This window comes from Lepisosteus platostomus, chromosome 13, assembly GCF_059453375.1.
Source record: "Lepisosteus platostomus isolate fLepPlt1 chromosome 13, fLepPlt1.hap1, whole genome shotgun sequence".
NCBI classification, from domain to species: domain Eukaryota; kingdom Metazoa; phylum Chordata; class Actinopteri; order Semionotiformes; family Lepisosteidae; genus Lepisosteus; species Lepisosteus platostomus.
In genome coordinates this window covers 42,712,459-42,727,410 of record NC_142623.1, presented here as the reverse complement: position 1 = coordinate 42,727,410, position 14,952 = coordinate 42,712,459, and the positions used below count along the sequence as shown (strand labels likewise).

Sequence of the window (14,952 nt, the reverse complement as noted above, 5' to 3'; positions counted from 1 at the left end):
CTCAGAAAACCTTTTCATGCTGGAATTTCCCTCCTTGTACAACATCCTTAAGTTAGTCACAGCACTGCTGATAAAAATGAGCTCTTACAATGACAAAATCCTTTTCTCTCCACCTTCAATCATTACACTTTGTAACCAGCTTTGCCCTCATTATTCCTCCCTCAAAAAAATAGACATCTAAACAAAAAGGAAAAATGCAACTTGAGGTAATTTAGCACACTGATTATTTTCTCCCCCAATCAGCAAAAACATGAGCCATAGACAGAACAGACTGATCGCTGGAGAATTTAGCCTTGCACAAAAGAGCTCTGAAGTCAAACATCTCCATTTATCGCCGTGGCAGATAAATTCTTGGCGGAGACGCCGTAATTAAGCCTACAAAACACCTCGCTGTCTCACCAGCGACACACTACGCCATTTACAGATCACAATGGCGCCCTTTGTGAGGGACAGAGAAAGGGCGGCGCACGAATTCCGCTAGCCCACGGGGTCAGGGAATCGCACGGCAAGGCGGGGGCGGCGCCTTCGAATCGGGCCGGACCCGCTGCCGCAAGACGGCGGCCCTGCCCTGGCTCCGCACCGCCAGCAAGCAAGCCGGTTTACTTGAAGGGCTACAGACATGTGGGGCACGGGACCGAGCCGGTGATCGAAACAAACAAAAATCAAAACGTGCTGCTGCTGCACGACTGGCGGGGGGCTCATCCCGCAGCACGCGGCCTCCCCCGCCCCTCACACCTGCCCACTACCCCCGACAACACGCTGAAATCAGAACACATGAGCCCGGCACTCATCTTCCGCACCGACAGGGCCGGGGCGCTTGTGTCCCACCGATAAGGCTGCCTTGGTTTTCATTCTTCCGCCTCTCGAAGGCACGCAGGTGCTACGCCGGAAGGAGTGCCGCGGCCCCCCGTCCTGGGAACAGGGCTACCCCTGCGTTTCCGTGCCATCCAACAGCCCCAAGTCCACTTGCGGGAGGGCAGGAGCCTCCTCTGCCCTCCTTCCCCACATCTTCCAATACAGATACTGTACCACTTCCAGTGCTGTCTGGACCTTCATTTCCCAAGGAAAGACAACGAACAGCACTGCCACCACCTCCCGCGCCCAGTTCGGGGTTCTCCCGAGACTTCAGCAGCTGTGCGGCGGAACACTGGATTATTACATGAAAACGCATTTATCAAGGTAAACGATCCCGGCTTTCTGGAATAACCGTAACCCTACCCTCCTCTTCTTTCCACTTCTGGGTTCTCTATTTTCCCCTCTCACAGTCTGCTCATCTGCTCATTTCCATGTGCTGTACCAGGCTGCTCTTTTCCTCTCTCTACAGATCTCCCACTCCCCATCGTCTCCTTTCCTCCAGAGCCCGGCCCCCTTCCGTTTAGCTCCCAGGTGCACGCCTCCGGTCCCTGGAAGCCCGAACTCCAGCACGTCTTCCAGGTCTCTTAAAATCGCCAACAGCTGAATCATCCACTTTCGAGAAGTGTGGAGCTGGGCCGGTGCAGCTCCTGACCAGCTCGACCAGATTACGAAGGGCGGGGGTCTGGCTTGCAGACATCGTGGTATCCAGGACTGGAGCAGCGAGCCACAAGTGGGTGCAGGGTTGCAAAAGGAATATCTGTCCCATTAACAGCATTTGGTGGCAAAACCTGTTCTGCAGTGAGCACAACGACTTAACACAACAGGGCTTTTGTTAACTGTCCTTTTCTCCCTTTCACTTTGTCTTCTTTGGTTCATCTTCTGCATAACACTGGTGTAGGCCTACTGGCTAGATCAACCATGTAAACAAGCTGGTTAACAAGTTGTCTGGCTCTCAGATTTACTACGCTACCTTTATTTCTGACCCGCTCTTCTGGGTCTACGTCGTGCTACGTTTTGATTTCTATTCTGCTGACAAGCTCAGAAAGAGTTAAGAAAACACCCAAATACAAAATAAACAAAAACTCACTTAAGTTCAAGTCGACATTTTCCATATGAGCTGAGAACACATTTGCCTAAGCTATCAGCTTAAGTTCCCAAAGCCCAGCTTTACAAAGTTATAAAAACATTCAGATGTTGAGAACAACTTATATCTACCCACCATCTCAGACCAGAGCAGCGTGCGGTATTACCCCTTGCTTAACCGAACATTCATTTGGGATATTGAGTCTTTTCCTCTATTTTGCAGTATTTCTTCAGTTTTTCTCGAATTCTCAGATCTCCGATTTGAGAGAGATAAAAGCATGTCAGAATGAAAGCAACAACCTGCCTCAAAGGCCTCCGGTACAGTTTACAGGAGATGCTTGCATCAATGACACAAAATACAACCACGGTCATCTATTTCTGCAGCCCTCTGAACAAGGAAGGAAGGACCCAGAGGAGGATGCCGGCAGAGTGACTCACCAAGCTCTCCAATCTCTGCAGCAGAAGATCATCAACCATCTGCTAGAGACCTGAATTACTGAGGTATCGCGCACACAGCAATTCTGAAAACAGAAGCAGGTCTTTTTCTCCGTTTGTCTTGATCCCAAAAGTGCACAACAGCTGCTGGTATAACAACTCATCGTGAACGCAAAACAAAATTCCACAACGGCCTCAGTGCATCAGTCCTCACATGCGCCACTTATATCACACTGAGGAGTCACTCAAATAGTTAATGAGAAAGCAACGTCACGTGCAACACATAGCATACCACTGAAGGACAAAAACTCCTCTGGCAGGAAATCAGCCTTCTGTGTGACAATGACAAACAGCAGATAAGAGACAAGAGCCACCGAATTTCTGCCCTTGACTTTACAGTTATGCCCTGTGGTTTTGTATTATAACTAGAACTGAAAATTAATTATAATTCTTCTGAAGGTAGCTTTGGCTTATTCATAAACCGGGGGGGAGGGGGGAGTAGATTTTGGGAGGGGCTACAGTTGAGCTCATTTTTCTTTTAGATTATTTTGTTGCCCTTTTGAATCTGATAACAGAACACCTGCTTAGTGAGAGCTCCTCTGCGTCACACTGGTGTCAGCCTTGTGGTTGAGATTACATGCCATCAAATGCCTTGACAGCTTTTTAGCAAGGTCTCGCATCGCAAGTTTTCTTATCTTTGCTGAGCTCTTCTTTTCCCCCATGTTGCCCATGTTTCAGGTCCCACGTCTGTCTAACACCCAAGAGTGAAGGTGTCCTTTGCACTGACTTACAATAAACTGCAATCTGTTTAAATGAAGGTCAAGGAAGAACTTTTCAAAAGGCAATCCAAATTGACACAAATGGTCCGACACGATAGAATTGTTCTTTACATAGAGTTTTTTTTTCCCCCCAAGGCACATGATGAATACATCTGCGAAATGGAAATGTAAACAGCAACACTAGAAATTAAAATGTTAATAAATTTGCTTGTCCATCTGGAATAAAACGCAAATAACATAAGGCACTATTTTTTTCTGCACAGCCGGATATTTGCTTTACTACATAGTAGACTGTAGGGGCTTTAGCATCTGTAGAGCCCATCTACTTGGGTAATGGATTCTGAACTCATCTGAACATACTGACCACAAACGGAAAAGTTACAAGCCTTCGTACAAAAGAATCAGGATCGTTCTATAGAACAGGAAGCATGACGTCCCAGACCTGGAAATGATCAGAAAACGTTATTTTAGGACACCAGCTGTTCACTATCAATAAAGAACTGCCCGAAACCCTTACGTAACTAAGATTCTTAGAGTACAATATCACATTGGTCACATTGTCACAGCCGATGATCCAGGAAAATGCCCAATGACCTCTAATGTCTGAATCTGAGACTACCTTCAATCAAACACTGAAGCATAAAACTTTCCAAAATTTTCCAAATTCCAACACTGCGTTCACTTCACAGGACTGATCACGCCAAAGGAGGTAACCCCGATTTGCGTTGGAAGAAGGCTGATGCCCATTATTCCATTTCTGCCTTCAGTTAATTTTATCTCCATTCCTTACACCCTTGGTCCCTGTGGACTGAAGCCAGACTTGTTTGTAATGCCACCGTCTACATGGTCATAATAAATAAGTTAAGGATGTGCCTTCAAATGCAGTTCCTGCCTAAGAGAGAAGAGAGTTGCACAGGTGTCGTCTTCAATCGGCAGAAAGGGACAGGAGATCTTACTTCTTCCAACCTCCTGGGGTCAGGGATGGTGACCAAGAGCAGCAGCCTGTTGTGCTTCACTTCTCTTTTGAAGGGAATTCAGATCTGCAACAGGAAGTGTGACTAACGAGCTGAAGATGAAAAACGAGCGGGCCAGTACACGAATACACAAATTCGTCTGGACTGCTCCTGCTCTTGAAAATCCCCAGATTCCCTACAAGGGGCTGCGAAATCTTGGCATGGGGGAGGGGAAGGGGGAACAGCTGTCCAGACTGGGAGAAAACACTTGCAGGAGCTCTCATCCGCCAGAAGGTGCATGAGACAGATCTTTCTTTCACTTGCTAAACCGGTTGGGAATACGGGACAAGTGCAGAGCTTCTAAATAAACAGTATTGCATGTCTCATTCGCTGACGATATAGTGTACGGTTAACCATACAGAGTTCTGGCTGAGCCCAACAAGAGCGCATTCAGCACAGATAGCGAGGTGCATCACAGACACCGCTTTGCGGCAAACGTTTTAGGCAGCCATCCAATTTTAGGACGGAAAACCCGGCCTGCGATTCAGACCAAAAGCTCGATTTTGATCTCCGCAGAGGTTAAAAGTTGCCTGAGTTGTCGATCAAGTCGACACTTGGCAGCCACCTAAGTATGTGCGTTTCCTCCTGACGCTGCCTGCAGCGCTCGTTTATAAAAGGAGACGAGAGCAGAAAACAAGAGCCTTGGGCACATGACCTCTTCATGAAGCTCATTAACTCTTTCACAGTACAAGGGTGGCCCAGTGCTTGATGCCAGCTAGCCCTGTCTGCTTTTCTTCTATATTTAATTTCTTATGCCTTTCATATTCTGTCATGCAAGTTCTAGAGTGGCAGGAAAATGATCATTTCACTATTCAGATGGTGTTTTCTGGGACGCATGAACCAGAGATTAACACTGAAGAACACTTGCAAATATCAAATATTTGCATTGATGAACTTGCCTTTCTTGGGGGCAGGGAGGAAATAAAAAAGCCCTTGACAGGTTCCAAATGTCTCCTCCACTCGCAATAATGTATGCAGGATTTGTCTGTCGATTTCTGAAAAGGTTATTTTTTTCAGTCAAGTATCAATTTTCTCTTGATTTCACCGTTTTAACAACTGGCTAGGTCCATAAGCAAGACGTGAATGAAGATCCCCAATCAGATCCTTTTCAAGATCTGCCAAGTAAACTGAATCAGAAGAACTGTTTCATGCAGCTCTAGGGTTTTTGCAGCCATGCTTCAATTGCACTCTCCACGCAGATATGCCGGCACTTAACTGTTGACACATATGGGACATTCACAGGGAACATCTGTGCCTCTATTAAGCCATCATGTCCCTTTCACAGAGAAGTATTCCCACTGCCAAGTAGCATCTAGCGCTATTGTGATTTGAGGCACTCCAGTTCATAAATAACAGTCTTTTTTAGTAAGGTTATAACCACACTCATGCAACCTGAAGGCTGGTCTTCCAATATAACGCAGCACCACCACATACATGGGCATTCACCTCCTTGTCAGACTCCTAAGTCAGATACACTTCTACACCATTCTGACTACTGCTTCATTCTTAAAGACGTGCTGACACTAACTTTCCAAAGAAAAGGCAGGAAGAGCTCCTTCTCCAAGCGGCGACGATACCCACTTTGCCACTTCAGAAATGGCACGGCCATGACATCTCGCCCCCACAAGGCAGTTTAATATGGCAGGGAATTCAGAGCAGTCACTGAACTGACATCAACATGTGTTTGAGAGGGGTGTACAGTATTAGCAATTCAGCTCAGACAGGTATTCAATCTTCTTAACAAAAAGTTGCTAGCAAAACCAGGTTTTTCGACCACCGAAAAAAAAATCTAAATATCAACTGAAAACATTTTAGCCGCACTGAACAATGATAATCTATTAAAACCTACTTACGGTTCAATGAATCTAGCTAAGCCTGATGGACGTAATTGAATCTCTTTCACTATTTTGCAGGCCCCAAACGAATGACTAACACTTGCACTGAGCTCCACAGGCTCATCCCAAAGGTTGAGACGTGCAGACAAAGGCAAAGTCGGACTCGGGGGCAGAGGCAAGGAAAAGTGGGATTTGCCCTCTCTCGGTTTCACCCCCTCTTGCGACAGGTGCTGCTCAGGGTGGAGAGATTTACCAGCTCAATCACACTGCAGCGAAAGACATCCAGGCCAGGAAGCAGAGAAGCAAAATCCCAATTAAGACAGAGGGATGACAGGTAATCCAAGGGGGACACATTCAGCATGTTTCAAGGGCACAGCTCGCACGAGTGTTTCCGAAGCAGGCCTAGTGCAAGGCACACCCCAGGGGCCTAAAGAACGACTCCCACACCTCCTTCCCGCCACCAGCTCGCCGACTCCACCGGGGTAATAAAAAAAATACTGTCGGCTTTTTCTAAGCGCCCCAAGACCGGAAGTTGTTGTCCTGTGGCAACATGACGCACAAAGCAAACAGGACAGTAATGCTGCAGACTGACAGCAGAACTACCTCCCGGAAAAAAAAAAGAAAAATGCCTCTAACAAATAGTGAGTTATTGCGCTGTTGATTTTGTGACACTGGTACATTTAAACCACGATGATTTCTGACTTGGTTTTTTGTTGTCAAGATTGCCCTTTAAGGGGAAGAAAGGAACACAGATTGAGCGTTAATTTTTTTTACTATTCATGATCAATTACTTGTGCTGAATAAAGAGCTTGGCAATATTAAAGATTGAGATTTCGCTTGGTCTTAAAGGAATGCTTGCGACGGTGGAAACAAACTGGTCCACACCTACTGTCTGCTCTCGGTTTGCTGCGCAATTGACTTTTAATCATAGATTTATTAAATAAAAGAACCTGCTCAAGCCATTAGCATTATCTAAGAAGGAAATGAAATCCACTGACAACAAAAGCAGTTGATTCGTGGCACAGTGTTGAATAAGCCATTTTCCTTTTTTCAAGCACTCTGTTAAAAATGCTGATAATCTGCTAAAGCTGTACAAAGAGATATCAAAGGGTCTAGTAAAACTATATCAAAATACAACTACGTATTGTATCTAGTGTTTATCTATTTCACAACACACCATCTTACTGTATTATTTATTCCTGAAAAAGGAATGAATCATAAGCTCTGCATAATGTTACTGTGCTCTGGGCTCAAAGGATTTTACACTATTGGCATTAGCAACACTCTTCTCGAACAAGAATAAAATACAGAATTAAAGAGCAAAGTACTTTGCTCCACACTTCTGCAACCCTTCAAATATTAATAATATGGATACTTCTAGAAGTTTCTTAAATCGAGAAACAAAATTTCAAAGGGTTTCTTTTAATTTTGTACCAGCGCCTGTTGTAAAACACAAGATGTTAACCTTAACCACACTCAGCAACGTTTCACGCTAAAGTCGTATGTTTTAATAGCACACTTTTAATTTTACTTTCTGGATTGTAAACTTCAATATCAATAAAAGATAGATATCAAAAAGGCAAAAGAGCAGCAGACCAGCTTCCCTAACCAAAACACAAAAAATTAAAGGGCGCCATCCCGGTTTTCCAAATGGTGATTTCTCTCATTCAGATTATTTCAGAGCTTTTATTGTGTATTTGCTTTCACGTGGCAAACCTTAACAATATGCAAGTAACTGGTAACGCTAGACGCCTATGTCAATCCCTCTTCAGGTCGTTTACTCTCCAGTACAGTGCTACTGTACATTTTAAATCGATAAAAAGGGGCTTCTATTTTTCCAGGTTGGACCAGTTAGCCCAACTAATGTAGCCAGCACTGCCCAGTTTAAAGCCTGGCGCAGCCCCAGGCACACCTGCCCAGCTGTGGGAACAGGGCAGCAGATGCACACTGGGCCTACAACACGAGGAGGCCAAATGGCAATCTCGTTTCATTAACTTAACCGCCCTAGCAGCTCCTGACACAGCACAGCTTGTCGGGGGGTCTCTTGTGTTTAATTTTCCTTGGCTTGCTTCTGTTCAGAAACAGGTCTGCATCGTTTTGTTTCCTGCCACACAGTGGGAGGCACGTTTAGCATTAACCTCCACTGCTTCCCTCAGCGTTCTTCGTCTTGAGATCCACAGCTCCCAGAGACACCAAGGGGCACTGCTTCACATCGAAGAGCGGGTTCCGTTTTCTTGCACCGTCCCGTCTGGCGGTTTGGAGACTGAGCTCGGGGGCAGAGAGATCTGTTCCACCTGAACAGTCAAGACAGAGCGGCAAACCCAGAACTTGAACTCCAGGTGTATTACGGCCCCTCTCAGGAACACACACACAATACAGCCACTGCATTTCAGCTGGGAAACATGATAATGCCAGACTTTTCTCATCATTAACTGTGCGCAGCCACCCAGCTCGCTAGGCAGGTTTCAACTTCTCCCCTAACCCAGGACAGTTTTCCTCCAGCACAGTCAACAATGTACACTGACATTCAGGTCTTTGTCTTCAAGATCAAGACTTGGGAGGTTTAATCCAGCTAGAAGAATAATACAAAGATGCAGAATATTACATAACTGGCTGATCCACTTCATTGGATGTTTCCTGCTGAATTTGTATACTGTATAGTATCTTTACTTGTTACTCAATGTCTTTCACAGAAGGCAAATACTGTATATCAAATGACTGCAAAAACACATTAATTGTTACGGATATTAAATATTTAAGCTACTGGGTGCTGGACGCCAATATCTCCCAAAAGAGCACAATGTTCACCCCAGTGAATGCCTTGGTTTGAGAAAATTTACCAAAGCATTCCTCGCTGGAGAGCGAGGTTACCTTCTGGTTTTTAGTTCAAGCTCTTAAAAAGTGGTTCTTTAATTACTGACTTTACCAATATGCATCACACATATTTCCACTTTTATAGTCACTGCACCTCTCTGAGGAGTCTGGGATCCCTATAAAATGTGATGGACTGTAGTTGCACCACTGTCATTATTTTGTGGGCCTTGCAGGGTTCAGAACTGCTCGACTTCCTCTCTTACAATTTACCTTCACTTTCACCTGCTTCTGGTTCCTTCTAGCATGTTTTCCCACAAAACCAAGCTTCCTTGAGCGTTCTGCACGTCAACAGTTCATACAGTTCATATTTTTCCAGGGCAAGAAAACGGAGGAAGTGACCTTTTTTACCCCTCTGGTCCGGTAAACATTGCATCCCCGGCTATGTTCCATTATTTTGTTACAATTTCAGGGAAACAATGAATAATCGTTTGCATCTGGTTAATTATTATCATCATCTTCTCTTGGAGAACAGCCCTGCATGCAACATTAAACCCCTGTAATTGTTCTCCCTGCCAGGCTTAGTCTCGTCTTGACTGGAATCTTCTGCCACTGAATCCACCAGCAAATGCTGCCAAACCCTGTGAGCACAATTCAACACAATAGCCTGGGAACCCATGTAACACATTGCACTACCTACCTGGAACATTACTTTCTGGGATAATAGGTCTGGAGACGGTGGCGCAGGACATGCAAAGTGCTGGCAAGACTCTCTAGACTAAACGGGGACACCACAAGGCCCAGGGACTCACTCCCACGGTACACTGCAGGTCTGTCTCTACCGGTCACGGGGGCATTAGATCTACACCAAAGCTGCTTTACTTAATAAGATACGGCTTTATACTTAAATCAATGCTCTTGAGGTGACAAGGTGTTCGAATAAACTTTATAAACGACAGGAAGTCATGAGGTCCCACTCTGCTCTGCTGGTTGCTAGCAGCTTCATGGTCTAATACCATCCATTCCATGCGGCAGCTTCAGATATATAACTAAAGGGCGGGTTCCAGACCCATAAACCTCTATAGAAAGATGCACCTCCTGTAAGCCATTCTGAATGATAGATTTCCCCTTGGCCCATTTTGATAAGAGACAGACCTTAAAACAACCGACTGGCCTACATTATTCTAGACGGAAGATGTCTTTAAAAGAAGCAGACAGTTCCTTACTTAAATCTATTAACTACCCATCAACCTGAGGACTTAACAACACAGAACTGTTTTCCCATCTGCTGAAAGCCCACAGCAGTCCCCTGATGGATTAAGACAGCTCGAATGCCAACGCAGAAAGTGTCAGAATTACAAATATCTCCTTTCAAATTTTGTGGCAGAGCAAATCAGAAAGACGACAAAAACCCTACTCTCTCACCCAGTGTGACAATGATGAAAGGCCAAGGCACGTTTAGGAATAAAACCACTTAATACAGAAAAATAGCTAATTAACAGGTTCCTTCACTTAAAATAGTTTATCTGGCTGGCTAGGGCCTGGGAGCTTAAAATAACAGGTCTCAGATTCAACTTTATAAAAAAATAAAAGGAATGTTTTGTATCAGTTTAAAAACATTAAAAAAAACATCAAGAAGGAGCAAGAATAATTATATCGCACAATAATTTCTCTCCAAACTATTGGCTTTTCAGCAAAAAAAAAATGTTCCTTCTACCAATCCCAGCCTAAGGAAAGTACTATTCCCCACTGCTCTAAGATTACAGACGCTTCAGCTACAGGAACTGGAAGGCAATTTAAAAAGAACACACTGCTGACAGCAGGCTGCTCACAGTTCTGTGCGCTCGTCTTGCCTAGGACACAACACCTTCCGACAGCAGCCACTGCAGAAGCAGTCTTACAGCCCCTAGTAATACAGAATTATCCCGGCAGGTTAGCTAGCAACACAGGGCTTTAATATCACTTTCACGTCTTCTCGTGCATCCAAAAAAAAAAAAAAAAATTGCTAGTGGTCAGCTGCTTTTCTGCATATAACCTTACCTAAAGCGGGGGTGTCAAAATCAGTTCCTGGAGGGGGTGTTGTCCTCCGGTTTTTGTCACAACTGAGCTCTCAGTTGCACAGATAACCCATCCACCCATTTTCTAACCACCTCGTCCACTCCAGGACTGCAGGGGAGAGCTAGAGCCTACTGCATTTTTACTGTTGGGCATTTTCTTTCAGGAATGAACCGCAAAATCTGAAGAAAAGCCTTTCAGATATTTAATTAAGAAACCAATTAAGGCAATTATTCGACACATTCGAATTGGCAGCTTAGGTTGGACCAAAAGCCAGAAGACCCCTCCAAGAGCTGATCTGACTCACCTGACCCACAGCACGACTGTAATATCCTGGCGCTGAAACGCTGAGGCATGTTCGCATGCACGGAAATCTGTGAATGCTACCTGCACAAACACCGTACTTGTTAAAATTTCCGATCGATGACAGAACCTGCCGAAGGCGTTCTGAAGGCTTAAAATGGACAAATCTTTCAAATCCATTTCTATGATACTGGATGAAAAGCTCTTCAGGCAAAGGTACAACAAAAAGAGGTCACTGCCTTTTTTAAACAGCATACGACCATTGCTACCCTTGCACTGGATCAAAAATCGTTCATTATGGCGAACCAGGTAAGAAGACATTCTGCACGATGGCCGTGTGAGACCGACAAGAGCCTGAGATTATGCGTTAGTATTCTTCCCATGTGTACTGTACGAAATGCAAAAACAAGACCTCACCCACCACAATACAACTGTGGCATTATCTTATACCGCAGCAGTTACTTAGATAACTGGGCATTCAAGATCCCACAACACGGGGCTGGGTCAGCACCAACACCCTCTACAGTCTCCGTGCCCACGATCACGGGCGGCTCACAGGCGAACAGCACATCGGGACAGGCTGCGGAACAGCTGCACTCCTGACAGCACCCTGCTCACGCAACCCTGAGCCCGGGCTGGAGCCAGACACCCGGCTTAGTTTGGAGCAGTTAGGATCACACCCCTTCAAAATAATTCACCTTTTTTTTAAAAAACAAAATCAAAACGGCGAAAGACTGGAAGGGCTTTGCGTGGAAAAAATGACCTTTCAGCTACCCAGTTGTCAAAACTGGCCCAGCTGGGGTGTATATATATATAAAAACACATAACTGATACCACACAGGAATAAAACAACAACACTGAATAACCACTGCAAACCCTGCACTTCTTTATCTCGCGAAAAACCACCAACAGGAGAAAGTTAACCAGCTAGTTAAGCGAGGGGTCGCTGAAAGCAGGCTGCTGCAGCTGCTGCTGCCGCCTCCTCTGGTGGCAATAAAAGCACAGATGACCCGCTGAAGAGATGAGGAACAGCAGCTTGCAGGCTCGACGCCACGGCCATCTTCGGACATGGGCAGGGCAGGTGTCCCGCTTACACGGAAACGGGGGGCGGCCGCGCCAGGGCCAGCACAAGCGAGCAGCTCTGCTCCTCATGTTAAGTTCCACGTTAGACCAGCGTCGTCGTTTTTGCTTTCGACAAGAGTGAGAAGACGCGTTAAAAAAAAAAAAAAAACAACAGAAAGAGTCGAGCCCTAGGCACTTCAGCACCCAGGACTGCTCGTTTCACACCAGGGTGGCGGTACCACTCTCTAACAAGCTGACCCGCCCCAACAACAAAGTAGACTCGTGTCCAAGAAAAGCCACAACTAACACCAAGATTTTTATTTGTCCGGAGCCCCTAGACCGTCCCCACCAGTCCGTCCTCCCGGTGCGCAGATCTGTGCAGACCGGGCCGGTCGCCCTCCCGGCTGACAGGGACAGCTCGCCAGGGCGGCGACACCCGAAACACCACCGCACCCCACGACTTGCCCCGTCGGTGCAAAACACGCACACAGCCAGGCCAGGCCAGCCCAGCCCAGCCACACAGCGCCCAATGGCCGCGACACGGGACGACATACAGAAGAAGAGAGACGCCCGACCGCCACCCGAGCCAGAGGGGACGCTGGTGAAGCCACACGGTTTAAACACGGTTTCAGCCCTCGGCTGCAGCCGACACACGACACGACACCCCGCCTCTCCCTCTCCCTCCCTCTCTCTCGGAAAACGAAACGAAACTTAACAGCTCAGGTGCAGCGAGTCGCTTCGCTTATTCGTCTTTCGCCGTGGGCAGAGTCGCGGATTTACGGCCTGTTTTAAAACACAAGCAAAAAACAAAACAAAAAAAGCGGTCAGCGATCGGCGGTCAACGAGCCGGGGACCGGACCGGACGCGGGCGAGGGGGGTGGTGGGGTGGATTACGGTGCATGTCACCGCTACCTGACCGGACACCGCCCCCCGGGCCGGACACACAACACAACACTCAAGCCGGTCGGCTGCACCTACCAGGTCAAGGGCTAGAAGAAATCGGGACGGGAGACCATTCAGAGAATAAAATATTTTTTTTTTGTTTGTTTGGTGGTGGTGTTGTTGCCGCTGCTGGCTTTCTGTCACGGCGGACCCGGGCGAACTCGGACTTCTTCTTTCCCGGAGGGAGGATGAGGAGGAGGAGGAGGAAGGAGCTGCGAGACCTCACCTCCCGGACGACGACGGCGCTTGGTCAGTAACGAGCGGAGGGAAACACAAGCGAGGCAAGGGACGGGCGACGGCGGCAGCTTGTCAACTCAGCCCTCCTGTTTACAGCTCGCCGCAGAAAAAAAAAAGAGAGAGAGAGGGAGAAGGAAGGGGGGAGCCTCACGCCCACCAGTCGAGGAGAGAGAGAGAGAGCGCTGCCAGATCCCGCCCCTCCGCTCCGCGCAGGCGCACTTCCTCCCGCAAGCCGTGGGGACAGCCCTACTTCCGCCCACCGCGAGCCGGCGGAGAGCGAGAGGGGCAGGTCGCCGCCGCTCGCGGGTCGGTTGCCCGTCTTTTCTGGAACGTTCGCCGCGCGCGACTCGAGGGAGTGGGGGGGGGGGGCGGGGTCTCGAGACGCTCGAGCGCCGACTCCGCGCAGCGCGAGAGAGGGGAGGAGGAGGAGGAGGAGGGACAGTGTCGTTAGACCGAAATGTAATAAGAGCGCCGCTGACGGGATTCATTAAAACCCCCCAGTTTTAATTCGGCAGATTTGAGGAGCAGGAAAAAAAAACCCCAACAACAACAACAACAACACCAACAACACCACCACCACCAGAAACGTGGATCGGGCTGGCGGGGGTGGACAGCCTCACCCGAGTCCGTTAGAGCTGCCGGTTGCACCGGCTCGCCTGCTGGCGCTGCCGGGAGGGCAAAGCCGAGCTCTCGGGCGACGCTACGGTGGACAGCACCCACCTGCTCCCAGGGACCCCGCGTCCTGCGCGACACCGCCAGCGAGCTGTCGATCTAGATGACGGCGATAATGTCATTTCCCGAAAGGCCCGTGCAAACGCTGAATTCATGTCCCCCCCGCTGTGTCGTACAGTATGACTGTTAGGAAATGGGCGAGTTTCTCAATAGCAGGCCAGGGGAATACCCCGTTTAAAATCCATGTCTATATCTGATATTTTTCAAGGTAGACATAACATGTAATGACTGCTGTATTTGATCCCACTGTCTCCCTGCGCGCCGTGTTCTGCTGCAGGTGCGGCGTCAGTATCCTGGACCCCAGTGCCACTGCCTGGCCAGGAATAGGCATTAGCACTGTACTGATCACAATGGGAAAGACACCCCACTAGGTATCACTTACCCGATTCGTCAATTTACCGGATTCAGCCCCAGATTGAGCAGGTTAAAAAGATCCCGGAGCGCGCTCGTCCGAGCAGGGCCACTAGGTCTCCAGCTGGGATATGAACTAATTGATTTCAGCTTCCTGTTTCGGGGGAATGTTTGGAAATAGTTTTTTTTTTGGTCAGGTCTTAGAAGGTCAAAGGGGATTTGTAACAGATATCATCACGCCTGTAACGGTTCCTGGGTTTCAGAACTGCCCCCTGTTCAGCTGAGCGGCCTGAAGCGTCACCGATTGGTCCCGCAGGCGGAAGTAAACGCCCACTGTGGGCGTGTCCGCTACAGGGCCACCCCCACAATGGGCGTGTCGTCTGGTGTGGTCACACCCACCGCGGGCGTGTCTGGCCGCGTCATTCCCCAGCTGCCTGTTCAACATCCATTGATCAGCGA

The 14,952-nt window shown here is 47.7% G+C and overlaps 1 protein-coding gene across 11 annotated transcripts in view; it reads right to left on the bottom strand.

Annotated features, from left to right (window-relative positions):
* Positions 1-14,952, bottom strand: part of fam13b (family with sequence similarity 13 member B) — a 63,472-nt gene that overhangs the window by 45,099 nt on the left and 3,421 nt on the right. For 5 of the 11 annotated variants that reach the window (XM_088604747.1, XM_088604756.1, XM_088604754.1 and 2 more), the window contains exon 1: positions 13,210-13,707. The exons of 1 other annotated variant lie outside the window; for it this stretch is intronic. The gene's annotated coding sequence lies outside the window, so the exon portion shown is untranslated. Of the gene's footprint in view, positions 1-2,074; positions 2,282-2,376; positions 2,729-12,947; positions 13,015-13,209; positions 13,708-14,524; positions 14,659-14,952 lie in introns of those variants that run through there. 5 more of the 11 variants (XM_088604749.1, XM_088604753.1, XM_088604755.1 and 2 more) reach the window with 5 other exon arrangements.